At 37.9% G+C, this 15,334-nt stretch overlaps 1 pseudogene; it reads left to right on the top strand.

The window, feature by feature from the left end:
• The first annotated feature begins 14,581 nt into the window (after positions 1–14,581).
• On the top strand, positions 14,582–14,696 carry LOC122097137 (annotated as a pseudogene).
• Positions 14,697–15,334: the final 638 nt, after the last annotated feature.

Below are 15,334 nucleotides of genomic sequence, written 5' to 3'. Positions count from 1 at the left end.
TTTCTAAAATGCCTGCTGTAAGAACAACAAAATTAACGAAAGAAACAACTCAGAGACCATATAAAGGTATTTGTGGTGTATTGATACCAACAGAAATTGAAATGTCACATATAAATACCAATTTACATTTACAAAGCAAAAACCCTAATTCTTCACTGAGCTAATGTGATAATTACACATTTTTATTTTCCAACAAAATCACCATTGAGAATACCACAGTCAATTTCAATCACAGAAGCAAAGCTACAAAGAACTGCTAAAATTTTTACCTTTTCTTTCCTGGAGTGAAGAGGGTTGATTCTGCTGACATTGACTGTTTGATCCTCTTCCTCCTCACAAATAAGTGTGCCTATGTAGAACAATTTATACCTATATCTTAACTTCATGGTTGTCTATCTTTCTGGGTGGATCTTCAGTCTGCTTACCACCTACGGAGCATATATAGCTTATGAACATGGACCATGCCTTAACAAGCTAAAACATGGTCTAAAACAGTTCTAACAGAAACATATGTGATAATGGAAATATTCTATATATGCATTGTCTAACAGACTAGCCACTGGCTATATGTAGCTAATAAATCTCAAATGTGAATAGTGTCTGAAAAATTAATTCTTCCAATTTCAGTTAAATGAATTTTTAAATAATAAGATTCATCTACTCACTGTTAACTGAACATCTCAGTTTCCAAATAAGGAAGCTGAAGTGCTCACAAAGGTGATGATAAAATATAATCCAAGTGAAGAAGTTTCCATTAGATACTAACTGAATGCCTTTGAATTTTCTGAGCTTTTCTGTCTTATAGAATTCAACCATCACTCACCTAGATTGACAGCTGGGAGGAAAGGGGTGGGAGATAAACACAAGCTACTTGGGATACTGAGAATTGCTACTTGAAGATGAGGGTTATGCATGAAACTTTTCTATATTTAGTAGACAGCAAAGTGTGCGGAATCCTGAAGGTAGAAAAATAATGATTGTATTTCAATCAAACAGGTGCTCTGTTTATCAAAATGGGAGAGAAGTCAGACAGGTGAATTCTATAAATATACAAACAATATAGAGAAAATTTGCTACATTCTATTCCATGATAGGCCCTGGCATAAACTTTGGCACTCTGTACATACTCTGTAAATATTCACACACTAAAAAACAGAAATGTAATCCTTTATTACTGTTAAAATACATAGAATATCTTCATAATATATATTTGTGGGCCTATTTTTTTCCTTAATTTCTTCCACACCTACATTAAGAAATGGCTCTAAGATAAAAGATTCTAGATGTGTTAAATTTGAATTTCATCTATTTCTTTTGTTGAATTGTATTCTAGATAGGATTGAGGGCTTAGGGTTAGTAAAATAATAAGTATTCTCAGCAAATTGTCATGCCTCATTTTTAAGGGGAGCTATGTGTTTATTAGGAGAAATATGTATTGGTCTTGGAAGCTAGGAATATTCAAGAAACAAAAGAAAAAGAACAATTCCACGGCAGTCTCAAGTGTTTGCATATCTTCAAGTGAACACTAGCTGCTCTATATTCCATAGTATATTTGCAAGCTTTTTCTAAGATACTGTCATCCTCCAGGGTTAAGTTCAGGCATGCCTATTGCTCACTATAAAGATCGCAGTTGCTCAAACTCAGAACCCATTGTTTGTATAGGCTTCACATGGCTATATTTACTTCACTCAGTGGCACTGAGGGATGGGAGCAACACTTGAAATATATAAATATTCACATACACACATATCTCACTGGCTATCACTATTACTGTAAAAATTAGGTGCTTTTTGTCTCTGACCCAAGAGCATCATAAATCGTCTAACATCCATAAAGTGTGACAAGTTCATTATTAACTTGCAAATAGGTTAAATCTCTAGCTTCACACAATTATAAATACTCATATGAAGAAAAATACATACCTAGAGTTTTGGTGTGCTTCTATATTACGAAGGTCTCAAATTTCATCTTATTTGCCAGGAGGATGCAAAAATGCTTGATAGGAAATGTACTCATTACCTTGTCATGTAACTATAACCCCTTTGTACAGTATTCTTACAATCAAAAATGTACAAAAAGAAAAAAAAGAAATTGCAAGTCACGTATTTCCATTAAAACTAACTAAATTTAAGTCCTGTAACTTTCTACAGGTTTTTAAGGACCAAATAAATTGTGGGTATGTCCCAAGGCCTTTATGAAAAGCTAAGAGAGAGAGATCCAAAAGTGGCAGTAGATAGGTGACCAGAGCATAATTATGTATCTTTACTTCACTGTTACCATAGCAGGAGTGCAAATCAATATGATGGTTCGTAGTTACAGGACTGGAACACATACTGGAAACTGACATCAATGAAGGGTCATTCATTGTAGGAAAACATAAATCAGGATGCACCAAAGGTTGCAATCAACAGTGTACAAAAAAGCAACACAGAATTGAATATAAAGTTATTGCAAGTATATGTTTGATAAGAGGTTCACATCAAAAATATATAAAAACATCATTGCAACGACACACAACCTGATTTTACAATGTGCAAAGAACTCAGATGTTTCTCCAGAGAAGACAGTGTTAACAAGCCCACGAAGAAGGTGTTTAACATCACTAATCACCATGAAAGTGTAAGTCAAAATAATGAAGAAAATTACCACTTCATATGAATTAGGTAGGATAACTACAAAAAAATAAAGTAACAATATTGACAAAAGTGTGGTAAAATTGGAACCGTTCTATAGGAAACAGAATGGCATCTTTTCAAACAATTAAAGACAGGATTATTCATACCTGTAATCCTAACCACACAGGACAGGAGTCTGAAATCCAAGGATTACGGTTCATAGCCAGCCTGGGCAGAAAACTGGAAGTGGATCTGTGGTTTAAAGTGGTAGAACTCTAGCCTTGAGGAAAAGTTCAGGGACAGTGACTTGGCCCTGAGTTCAAGCCCCATGACAAAAAAATTAAAAAAAAAAAGAAAAAAAGAGTTTTCGTGTGATCCAGTGACTCCATTTCTGGCCATATAATCTAAACATCTAAAAGCAAGATCTGGAAAAGATCTTGTACTCATATTCATTTTGTACAATACTCAAAACATGGAGGCAATCTAGTGGCCATCAACAAATGAATAGCTAAAGCAAATGTGGTTTATACATACAGTGGTATATTATTTCAACTTTAAAAAGAATTATGGGGCTGGGAAGGTGGCTCAGTGGTTGAGCGCTTGCCTTGCATGCATGAGGCTCTGGGTTCAATTCCTCAGCACCACATAAGAAAAAAGGAAAAAGCCGGAAGTGGCACTGTGGCTCAAGTGGTAGAGTGCTGGCCTTGAGCTGAAGAGCTGAGGGACAGTGCCCAGGCGCAGAGTTCAGGCCCCACAACCGGACCCCCCCCAAAAAAATATTATGTTGTGACATATACTATATTATGGATGAATCTTTAGAACACTGCTAAGTGAAAAAAGCCAGTCATAAAAAGACCAAATATTACATGATTCTACTTATATCAGTAGTTACATAGAACAGTCTAATTGATAGAGACAGAAAGCAAAATCATACTTGATGTGTACCTTGAAGCAGAGGAGAGTGGAAAATTGTATTAATGAATAAAGAATTTGAAACTTGGAGAATGTAAAGAGTATGGACATTGAGATTGTACAATATTGTAAATGTACTTATTACTACTATGTTATATTCTTAAAATGATTAATAAAACCTGGGAGAGAATTCTGAAGGGGTTAAACATAATCATGGTACATTGTATGCTATGTGGATATATTAAAATGAAAAATCCACTTATTTAAGTAAGTAATGCTACTGAGTTGAAAAAAGACAATAAATTTTAAGTTAAGTGTGCAAGTTTAAGTCAGAGGTCTTTGCTTCTTCAAAACAGCAATTTAGGCATCGAATTTCTCTGTCAACATAGTGTTGATGGGACATCACAATGTACAGTGCCCTGTGAGTAAGAAGTGGTTATGTGCCACTCAGAGGGAGTTAAACCACTTCATCTGGGTAGTTACGGATTAAAAAGTAATGGTTGGAACTGGCTCCAACATGGTGGGAATGAATGATGCAGCAAAAAATACACACCTTTTTCCTACGAAGCTTTAGGTGCTAACACATATCTTTTTCTGACTATGGTCTGGGGAGTGTCTTTCTACTTCCCATCCAATCAAAAGTGTTTTCTGTGCTTGTGCTCTGAGATGGGGCATCCAATAAGGAAAAATTCCCTACTCATGCTCGGAGACTAGGAAACCAATTATGAGACGCTATGTCCCTCTTTTCGCTAGGGAGTCTGCTTCACTGCTCTGTTTTTGCTTTGAAGAAGAGACTGTTGCAATGCTCTCTTTTTGCTTTGAAGAAAAACTGCTTTAAAACTGTTCTGCTCTCTAATTCTTTAAAGAAAACAAACAAACAAACCCGAGACATAGACAAAACTGTTATTCTGAAGATGTTGCGTGGAGGGAAGCCTTGAGCTTCATCTTTGAGACTAGATTTAGAATTTGATAACTTAGGTGCTGTGGTTTCATATTAATCTGAACCAGGCTAATATCTGCATTTTCTCAATTCTTCTAAGTAGAATCTCTAAAGTATTAGGAAAAAACAAAACAAACAAACAAATAAAAAACAGCAAGAACCTTATATTAGGCTAGCAAAGGCTCCAGAAATTCTCAGATTTCTAATTTTTTCTTGCATGAATCTAATAAATGAAAAGTTAATGCAGCAAACTGGCATGTTTAAGGTGTTAAATTCTGTAGAATATGGTTTCTTTTCTTCCTCTTATTCTGAGATAGAAATTGATCTATTCTAAAGCCAGAGGATATGTTTTCTTCACAAGCTCAATTAGGTTCGCTGAATTTTGCTTTCTTAAAAATTGCTTAACTCCTGTAAGAGGGAATTGAAGACTGCAAGGCAGGAGGGATTGAGTGTGAGATGTGGGAAGTGTTCTCATACTCTGCATCTAGAGGGCTAGAAAATATGATGATCTGCTCATTGCCTCAAACAATTCAGAAAGTGGCTTGCATTTTCTAAAACCTAACTCTAAACTTTCACTTTCTCCTTCCCACCAAGAATTCCCCCTCAGGCTTCTTCTTACCATAATGTCTTGGCAGCTTAGAACTGCTTTGCCTCAGAAATGAGGCATCAGAAGTGTGCCCTGTGGTCATCCAAGCAGCTGGTATCTGATTGATTCATCTATGGCTCTGAAAAAGCTGCAGCTCAATCTGTGCTCTGTGCTCAGGGTTCAGTAAGCGTGCTTAAGTCCATAGCTATGTGCTTCCAGAGAGCAGACTTTCCTCTTTCTATTAGCGGTACAAGACAGGTTCTTTATAATGAAGCAGCCATACATAGCTGTAGGTTTCATAACCACTTGCTGAGGTGAGTTTACCTAAGGGAACCAAGGCAATATGCAAATAAGGGGTTTTCACCTGGAAGCTCATAAGCCTCCATTCCAAAAAGGGAGTTGCACTAGCACAACTATGCTTATTGCAGCATTATTTACCATAGCTAAGATATGGAACCAACCCAGATGCCCCTCAGTAGATGAATGGATCAAGAAGATGTGGTATATATACACAATGGAATTCTATGCTTCCATTACAAAGAATGACATTTCCCCATTTGTTAGGAAATGGAAAGTCTTGGAAACAATTTTATTAAGTGAAGTAACCAAGCCCAAAGAAGCAAAGGTCCCATGGTTTCCCTTATTTGTTATATCTAGTATATGTATGAGTCAAGAAGGAAAGATCAAATAATGATATGTTAGGAAAATGAACCTTTAGATAAGTATTTAAATGATTTTTTTCTGTCATGCATTTGTTTCTAACTCATTTATAAGATTATTTCTTTATAGCTTTGTATGTCCCTCCCCCACAGTACAACCCCTGCTTTCACTACATTTGATGTCGGTATAATTTGTGGAGGAGATGGGGAAAAACAAGTCATTTAAGGATACAGGTGGACCCGATGCAACTATAAGTACAAGTCGTCATGTCAAAAGTGAACTTTACAACTTTGGTGCAGGGGGGTGCGGGATTGGGAGTGCGGGGGGAGGCTGGGAAGGGATGTGAAGGGTAAACAAAGGAGGAGGCTGCAATGCTTGATAAGAAATGTACTCATTATCTTGCCCATGTTATTGTAACCCCTCTGTACAGTATGTTCACAAAAAATAAAAACTTAAATTAAAAAAAAGGGAGCTGCTTATAATAAATTCTGTGTGGAAATGGACTGTGTAGGAGTTAGAATAATCTTTTTCTCTGAAAATGATGGATTGAGGGAAAGCATTGACTAAGCATAATCATCTTCCACAAAGCTATATAACTAAAGTATATCCTGTTACTAAAATCGTTCTAGGGACTTTAGGAATAGTTTAACTCATAAAGCACAAGCTGAGTAAGAATTTTCTAACAATTTCTGGCCTGGTTGTCCTGGTTTAGTGGATTGCTCTGAAACTGTTAACCCCTTTCAAAATAACCAGCTGTGCTTCAAAAGAGCCAATACAGCAAGATTGTGAACACAATTTGTGATCAATACCAGAAGTAGTAACTCATTAGGGGTATAACTTGGGCAGACTTCCTACTCAGAGTGGTTGCTTCCTGTCAATAACATGCCCTTTAACAGAACTAAACTTTGCCATGCTAAGTTCCTTTCAACTTGATGGTCTTTCTAGGGATATTGGGTTACAGTAGGGGAGTATTCCCAACAATGTGGGGACTAGTCCAGGATCCATGTTATGAAAGGGGGATGTAGGGAGACCCTCAGGAAGAGACACAACCTGACTTGTTGAGATAGCTCAAGGTTGGGTTATACACCATCGGTTGTGGTAAAGGAAGGAAAATGTATCAGCAATTTCAGGAAAGGGCCCAAGGAAGCACCTCAATAAAAAGTAATCTCATGCATCAGCCATGAGAGGAAAAATTGGACTAGAGCATACTACCTGGTTGGTTGGGGATTTTTATGGGCTGAGTGTGTCTTAGGCACAAAGAGAACTTGAGTCTCAATGTGTGTTTTCATTCTCTGGCCCAAGAATAAAAATGTGGGAGCTGGAGGAATCTATTGTTGAGGAATCTCCAGTAACGGGAAAGTTAAATATGAGAAGGGTGCACAAGAAACTTACAATAGGGAGGATTAAGTGCACCAAAAACTGAAATCACAGGATACCTGCTAAAATGGGGAATAAGAATTCTAGGCCTAAGGAACCCAAGAAAAATGATCTAAGGACCTGCTTCTGATAATCCATTGGGAGAATGTTGACAAAGGTCTGAGAACACTATTAAATAATGGATGGTTTTCATTATGGAGCTCCATAATGTGCACTTGTCCAAACAAAAACTTGTTATGAATATGTGCTTGCATGTGTGTGTTTTAAATCTTATATCCTGAAAGGGGAACTCAAAAAATTCCTACTCACTAAACTCCCTCAGCTGCCCACTTTGCCTCTGAAGCCTGGATTGATCCAGGCTTGATTGATCCTCTAGCTGATCCAAGGATGTATGGCATTGAATCTTAGTTTCAGAAGCAGACTCTCTGGGTAGACTTAAAATTCAAGTCAAAACCAAGTGCCAGTGGCTTGCACATGCAATCGTAGCTACTCAGGATCTGAGAATTAGAGTTCAAAGCCAGCCCGGGCAGGAAAGTCCTTGAGACTCTTTTCTCCAATTAACCACCAGAAACTGGAAGTGGTACTGTGGCTCAAGTAGTAGGGCTTTTGCCTTGAGCTCTGGGCCTGGGTGCTGTCCCTGAGCCCTTCAGCTCAAGTCTTATGATGAAGAAAATAATGCTTGGGTGAAATGGGTTAAATATTCTGCCCACCATTACTGTTAAGATTCTATGGCACAGAAACCAGATAAACAAGTGGTCCACTTCCTACTATGATGAACCTCAGATCCCAAAGGGCATGGATGCATGATCTGTCAGTCAAACACAGCCTGGGGAAACTTGTAAGGCCCTGCTATTGCTGTTCACAAGAGTATGGATCTAAGACAAAAACCCTGTCTTCCCAAGCCAAATAAACCCCTTGCTTCTCTAGGTACGGGGAAGGATAATTGACATTTCTGGGAAACTTATCAAGATGCAGTGAAATCCAAAACTTGAAGAGATGAGCAGTAATCACTAAATATAGCCATGGGAGATGTTTAATGGTATTGTGGAGGACCATTGTTGTAGACCTTCCTGGCCAACTATAGTAGAACCTGTACTTTGGTTCAATTGGCCATCCCTTTCACCCTAGCATTTCATCCACCTGTCCATTCTCAAACATTTTATACTAGTTAGGAGAGACCCTTCCCTAGAGGGTCATTCGTATTTCCTAATTACTTAGGTGCTTTTCAGGATCACCCCCAACTAAGTTTCCAAAAAGTTCAAAGCCTGAAACCAGACAGCACCTTATGAATCAATTTTATTCTTATGATTAGTATAAATAAAATATTTTTGGGGTTAGGAATATGGCTTTGTGGTAAATTGCTTGTCCAGCATGCATGAAGCCCTGGGTTTTATTCCTCAGAACCACATAATCAGAAAAGGCTGGAAGTGGCACTGTGGTTCAACTGGAAGAGTGCTAGCCTTTAGCAAAAGAAGCTCAGGGAGCACCAGGACTGGCAAAAATAAAATATAGAGTAGAATAAAATCAAAAGAGATTTGTTAATTATACTAAAAATTTTTTAACCCATAAACTAAATGCTCTAGTAGAATGGCATGGGAAAATTAGCTCTAGAAAGAAACATTACCTGACAAGGGAAGAGCTTCTGTGGTGATTGGAGACCAAAGCTGCACAAAGACCTTTTTTTTTGGGGGGGGGGGGGTCCAATCATGGGGCCTAAACTCTGGGCCTGGGCACTGTCCCTTAGCTCTTCAGCTCAAGGCTAGCACTCTACCACTTGAGCCACAGTGCCACTTCCCGCTTTTTCTTTTTTGCTTATGTGGTGTTGAGGAATTGAACCCGTGGTCTCAGGCATGCAAGGCAAGCACTCTACCACTGAACCACCTTCCCAGACCCTGCACAAAGACTTTAGAAGGTTTGAACATTGGCAAGTGAGTTAACTAAAAACTCAGACGAAGAGGTGGGAAGGTGGTTTAGTGGTAGAGTGCTTGCCTTGCATGCATGAACACCTGGGTTCTATAACTCAGCAACATGTAAGCAGAAAAAGCACTGTGGCTCAAGTGGTACAGAGCTATCCTCGAGCTGAAGAGTTGAGGGACAGTGTCCAGACCCAGATTTCAGGCCTCACAACTGACAAACCCAAGAACAAAGAAAAGAAAAAAGAAAAAAATATGGGCACTGGTTGCTCACGACTGTAATCCTAGCTACTCTGAAGGCTAAGATCTGAGAATGGTCATTCAAAGCTAGGCAAGGCCGGTAAATTCTGTGATACTCTTATCGCCAATAACCCACTGAGAAAGCTGGAAGTGGTGTTGTGGCTCAAGTGGTAGAGGACTAACCTTGAGCTGAAGAGCTGAGGGACAGCACCCAGGCAAAGAGTTCAGTTCCAAGACCTACCAAAAAAAAAAAAAAAAAAAGGTAAGTTACAGCTAAAGGGTTTCCTACCAAGAGGGAGGAAGGGTTTCCTACCAAGAGGGAAGGAGTTTTGGGGGTTTCTATCTAACAAGAATGCAAGTTTCCCTTCTAGTAGGCATGGGCATTGCCTGCTAGTAAGGAGGGTGTTACTGATAAAATTGGTCAAAACATGATTCAGTTTCATAATGCCCAGATAAATGTCTAATGTTTGACTTGTGAAAATATCCTGCTTGGGGAACTCCAAACACTCTTAATGCCCTTAAAGTGACCATGCTTAATTCCACGGCCTCAATGGACCCTCTAGTTAATCTTATGATATGACTGCAAATTCAATCTTGGAGCAGACACTCTGTGTATGTCTTCCAATTTTGAGTCTACCCAGATTCAAATTGAGACTGAATAAGTTTGGTAAATACTGTGGTGATTCTGTCCACATATGGAGTACTGCTATGACTGTGTGGCAAGGAGGCCACACAAGAGGTCCTATTTGTGCTGTCATGGAGCTCAGACCCCATGTGCATGAAATTCATGAGAGGTCAGCAAAATGTGATCCGAGACAACTTGGAACACCTTGTTGCTCTTCTCAGAAGCAAGAGTCTATTCCAAAAACCCCTGAAACTGATCAACTCCATTCTTTCCAGGTCAATTACCTGGCGAAAATTGGACATTTCTGAGAAACTTACCTGGATGTAGTGAAGGCCAACCCTTTGAGATGAGCAGGAAGTACAAATCATAGCCAGGGGAAAAGTCTGGTGGTATTCCAGGAGACCACTATTGGAGATATTACTGGCCAACTGGAGTGGAATCTGTGCTTTGGTTACATTGGCCAATCCACCCCTGACCATTTTCAAACACCTTAAATTAAGGAGGGACTTCTTAGTTAGCGGGTCATTCAAGCTTCATATTTGAAAATACAAACTCCATATTTACAAATTTCATATTTACTTAGGAGCTCCTGAAAATTTCCCAAAGAGCTTAAAGCTAGAAACCAGAAAAAGCAGCTTAAATTAGTTTTATTCTGTTGATCTCCACAATCTATGATCTCCATAATCGAATTATTCCAATATGTGCTTTTATTAATCAGCAGGATTTATTTATTGGAAATGCCACCATGTAAAAGTAACTAGGAGCCACTGGTAGAATTGAATGGGAAAAATTTGGTCTACATATAATACTTGACCAGATAAGATGGTGATAAGTGAAATGAACCCCAACATAGGGGCACAAGGGTTTTTTTACATTTCTTGCTATTGTTTCTAACATATTTATAATGTTTCGTGTGATTTTTGTTTCTTTGTATTCTGTGCCCCCAAAAAACAGCATAATACCTGTTTCCAATGTTTTTGATGTTGGTGCCCTCCATCTTGTATATACACTTCTCTAGTTTGTAGAGGGAATGGGAAAAAACAGAATACTTAAATAGGAATACTGGTTGACCCATTGTAACAATGAGATGCACAAGACACTGTTGAAAAACAAACTTTACAATTTAGGCAGGGTTCGGGGTAGTGTATAGGGTAGTTTTGGAGCTAGGAGATTAGGGATGGTAGGGGACATATAAAGGAGGAGGTAACAATGCTTGATAGGAAATGTATGCTTTACCTTGCTCATGTAACTAACCCCTCTGTACAGTACTTTTACAATAAATATATAAAAATAAAAGAATAAATATACTTCAAAGGTAATCTGTGTGGTGGTTGGAGGCCAATGGTACAGAAAGACTTACAAGGATTGAATATAGGAAACAAATTACCTAAAAACTGAGATGATACTGAGTATAATCCTAAATGCTCAGGTGGCTGAATTCTGAGGATCTGTTTGAAGCCAACCCAGACAGGAAAGATGAGACTTTTATTTCCAATGAAGGTGCAAAAAAGGTACTACTGGAGTTGTGGCTAAAGTGGTAGCCTTGAGTAAAACTGCTCTGGGACAATGCCCAGAGCATGAGATCAAACCCAAGACCAGCCCCCAGTCACTTATAAAAAAGGTTGTGTGTCTGTGTGTGGTGGCAGATCCCTTTACTAGTTTGATGATAGAGCAAGAATTTTAACAATGATTCATGGTCTCAATATTTACCTCTTTAGTAATTGTTTTCATAGTAATGTGTGCATGGGTGCTTTATCTCTTCTATAACAGGTTTTGTTCAGTGACTGACTGAAAATCTGCCTTAATCAAACCCTTTTTAAAATCAAAATATCTTATTGGATACTGCTGAATAGGAAAGTCAATTATTATTGTTTGGAAGAAAAGAAAGCAAAACCAGATGGGAGAATTGTAGAAGTTAAATCTTGAAGTGCTTGACTGATATAAGCACTGCCCTTGTAAAGGTAGTCAAAACGTTACCAATGCTATTTTAGAGAAGTGCTAGGGGCTAGAGACATGACACTAGTAGTAGAACACCAGGTGGGTAAAAGTTGGTTATTTTTCATATGGCCAGGTGTTCGGATTTGGTTGATTATTAAAGCTTTTGACTAGTTTGAAAGGGGTCAAAAGTTTGAGCCATCATGAAAGATGATCCCAAAGCTCAAATTCATGGGAGCCAGTGGTGGGCTGCCTATCCACTGTGCTTATTCAACTTGGACATGTGACAGGATGCCTTCTGCCAGAGTAAACTTTGCCTTGCTGAGATGGTGTTTGTAGGATACCTTAATTGCTCCCGGTATTTCCAACACAGATCTTCTGTGCCATTATTGAGGGATCCTAGGAGCCCCTCATAGGAGACACATCCAGACGCCCTGTTGAGCCAACCTCCTGGATGGTCTAAACATGCCATCCTTGGTAGCTGATAATGGACCTAGGTATAAAGTTAATCGGCAACATCAGGAAAGTCACAAACAGGCACCCTCAGAAGCAAGCAACCTCAGGCATTGGCCTTGGTAGAAAAAAATGAAACTCTGTATCCTGTTTTGGTACTTGTGTCTTTGTAGGGATGGTGTATGAGAGAAGTGTGTTAGATTCAGGCTCTTAAAATCTTTCTGTCTAAGAGTCTTGATCTGCAAATTCATTTGTCCAGATAGGCAGAGTGAAAAGTTGGAGATGGAGTCATCTCTGAGAAAAATCTCTAATAATGGAGTCGAGAAAAGAGAGGAACAAGAAACACAGTCTGAAGGGCAAAAGAATTCTAAACTTAGGAAGCCCAAGAAAATTGGAGTTAAAAAGCTTTCCTCAGACATTTTTAATATTGTCTTCTTTTAGGGAGAATGTGGGGAAAGATATGAAAATATGTGTTAAGGCTGATTTTTATTTTTGAGCTTAATTTTAATGTTCAGTTGGTAAACTATATCCTCTATATCCCTGTCTCTGTGTAAATACCCATAAACATGAAATATAAAGTGATTTTGATAAAAAATAAAAATGACTCAGAAGAAATGATAAATGTAAAAAAAATCTTCACAGGGATGGTTAGGTGGTTCAGTGGTAGAGCGCTTGCCTTGCATGCATGAAGCCCTGGGTTCGATTCCTCAGCACCACATAAGCAGAAAAAAGCCGGAAGTGGCACTGTGGGTCAAGTGGTAGAGAGTTAGCCTTGACCTGAAGAGCTGAGAGAGAGCGCCCAGGCCCAGAGTTCAGGCCCACTACCTGACCCCCCCCCCTCCCGAAAAAAAAAAAAAATCTTCACAGAAGCAAACTCTCAGAGATATTTCATGACTTTGACAAGGATAAAGTGGGTGAAGTTAGTATAAATATAAAGTATGACAATGCACAAAAACATAAAAAGATACTCATATATTTCATTATATAACCCAAAGCAGAAAACAAATGTTGTTTAGATGATTTTTTAAAACCCAGTCTCTCAGGTATTGGGAAGGTGGCTCAATGGTAGAGTGCTTGCATGCATGAGGCCTTGGGTTTGATTTCTCAGCAATATGAGGCCTTGGGTTTGATTTCTCAGCATCACATAAGCAGAAAAAGATGGAAGTGGTGCTGTGGCTCAAGTGGTATCACTAGCCTTGAGCTGAGGGACAGCACCCAGGCCCCAGAGTTTAAGCCCCATGACCAACAAAATAAAAATAAAAAACAAAACAAAACACAGTCTCTTACTTTTGTTGCCTCAACTCTGTAATAACTCTGCTTCAGCCTAGGGCTAACATTTTAAGTGTGGACATTTATCAACACTCCTGAATCAGACTCTACTTGATCATTTTTAAAATACATATTTTGTTCTTAATTTTCATCTTTATAAACTCACATGCACCTATAAAAAATGGTATGGCCATCCCAGTAACCTTCTCAAAGTACCTCCTAATGACAATTTACGAAAAGTTCTATTATATTACAACAAGGAAAAAATGCTACAAATAAAGAAAAGCAATAATTTAATATTAATGATTAATAAAATAAAAAACAAAACAATTACCAGTGTTTTCAGTATTTGAAGTGTACTACAAATTAGATTTTATTATTGTCATATTTCTTTACATTTAACACTGGCTAAGATTATGATGTTCAACAAGAATGTTATAGGCTATGGGTAGTGTTTAAATCACCCACTAAGATGACCATTTATAGTTCATCTCATAATTTGTATATGGCTTATATCATCATTTGTTCCTCACTTACATATAAAGTAAGGAAGGCCTACAGTTTTAGCAGAAACTGTGTAGTTAACATAATCAGCTCTTTATTCTGCTCCTTTACACAAAGACTTTGCAACTTCTCATTAGTAAAGTTTCTATAAACTCTGAAATGTACATACTTAGGAGTATTTATCTGCTACCATAAATCTTAAATACTTTATAGAAAAGTATTATGACCTACCAAACAGTCCCAGTTTTGGCATATATAAGCAAATTCCCAAAATTAATATATTTAAAACATTAAAACTTTTAACAAACCTTAACACTTGCTGCAGTGTTCATTATGACAGGTCCCTTGTATAGAATAATTGAATTCCTCATCCTACACATCTCTTGCACAACAAATATCTGGAATTATTTTGTTTTTGACATGTCAATCTTGACTTTATTCTTAAATGTGTATTTATGTAAGAAGTACATGGTTCTAAAATTCTTTTAAACTGTTTTTGTTGAATTGTCTAGTTTAAGAAAATCAATTACAATTTATATATAAAAAATTTCTGTGCTCAATTCAGCATCACATATACTAAAACATTGGAATGATACAGAGAAGATTAGTATGGCCCCTCCGCAAGGATGACAGGCAAATTCCTGAAGCATTCCATCCCCCAATTTGTTAAGAAATGGAAAGACTTGGAAAAAAAAATTAAGTAGAGTAAGCCAAGTCCAAAGAAACATAGGTCCCATGGTTTCTCTAATTTTCAATAACTACTATATGTCTGGGATAAGCAGAAAATGTCAAAAGTTATGTGTATATGACCAGATAAGGTTATGTTAATGGAAATGAACCCCAAGTTAGGGACACAAGTGGTTTTTTCTTGCTATTTTTTCTCACATACTTATAACCTACAGTGTGGATTTTTTTTTGTTTCTTTATATGTTCCTCCCCCATGCTATAACACCTATTTTCACTGTATTTGAAGTTGGTGCGCCTACATCTTGTATATATTCTCCTCTAATTTGCTGAGGGGAAGGAAAAAAAAAAACAAAATGCTTAAATAGGGATACAGGTTGACCCATTGCAACAATGAGATTCACAAGAAACTATGTTGTAAAGTGAACTTTACAATTGAGGCGGGGAAAGGGAGGAGGTTAATGGACTTGTAGAAGTGAGAGGGAAGGGATGGTAGGGGAACAATAAAGGAGGAGGTAACAATACTTGTTAGGAAATGTACTCATTACCTTGCTCATGTAAGTGTTACCCATCTGTGCAGTATTTTTACAATAAGAACGTATAAAACTGTTCTGAGATGGA

This window comes from Dipodomys spectabilis, unplaced genomic scaffold, assembly GCF_019054845.1.
Source record: "Dipodomys spectabilis isolate Male_0828 unplaced genomic scaffold, ASM1905484v1 ptg000415l, whole genome shotgun sequence".
Lineage (NCBI taxonomy): Eukaryota > Metazoa > Chordata > Mammalia > Rodentia > Heteromyidae > Dipodomys > Dipodomys spectabilis.
The sequence above is the reverse complement of the archived record's forward strand: the minus strand, read 5'-3'. Positions and strand labels throughout refer to the sequence as shown.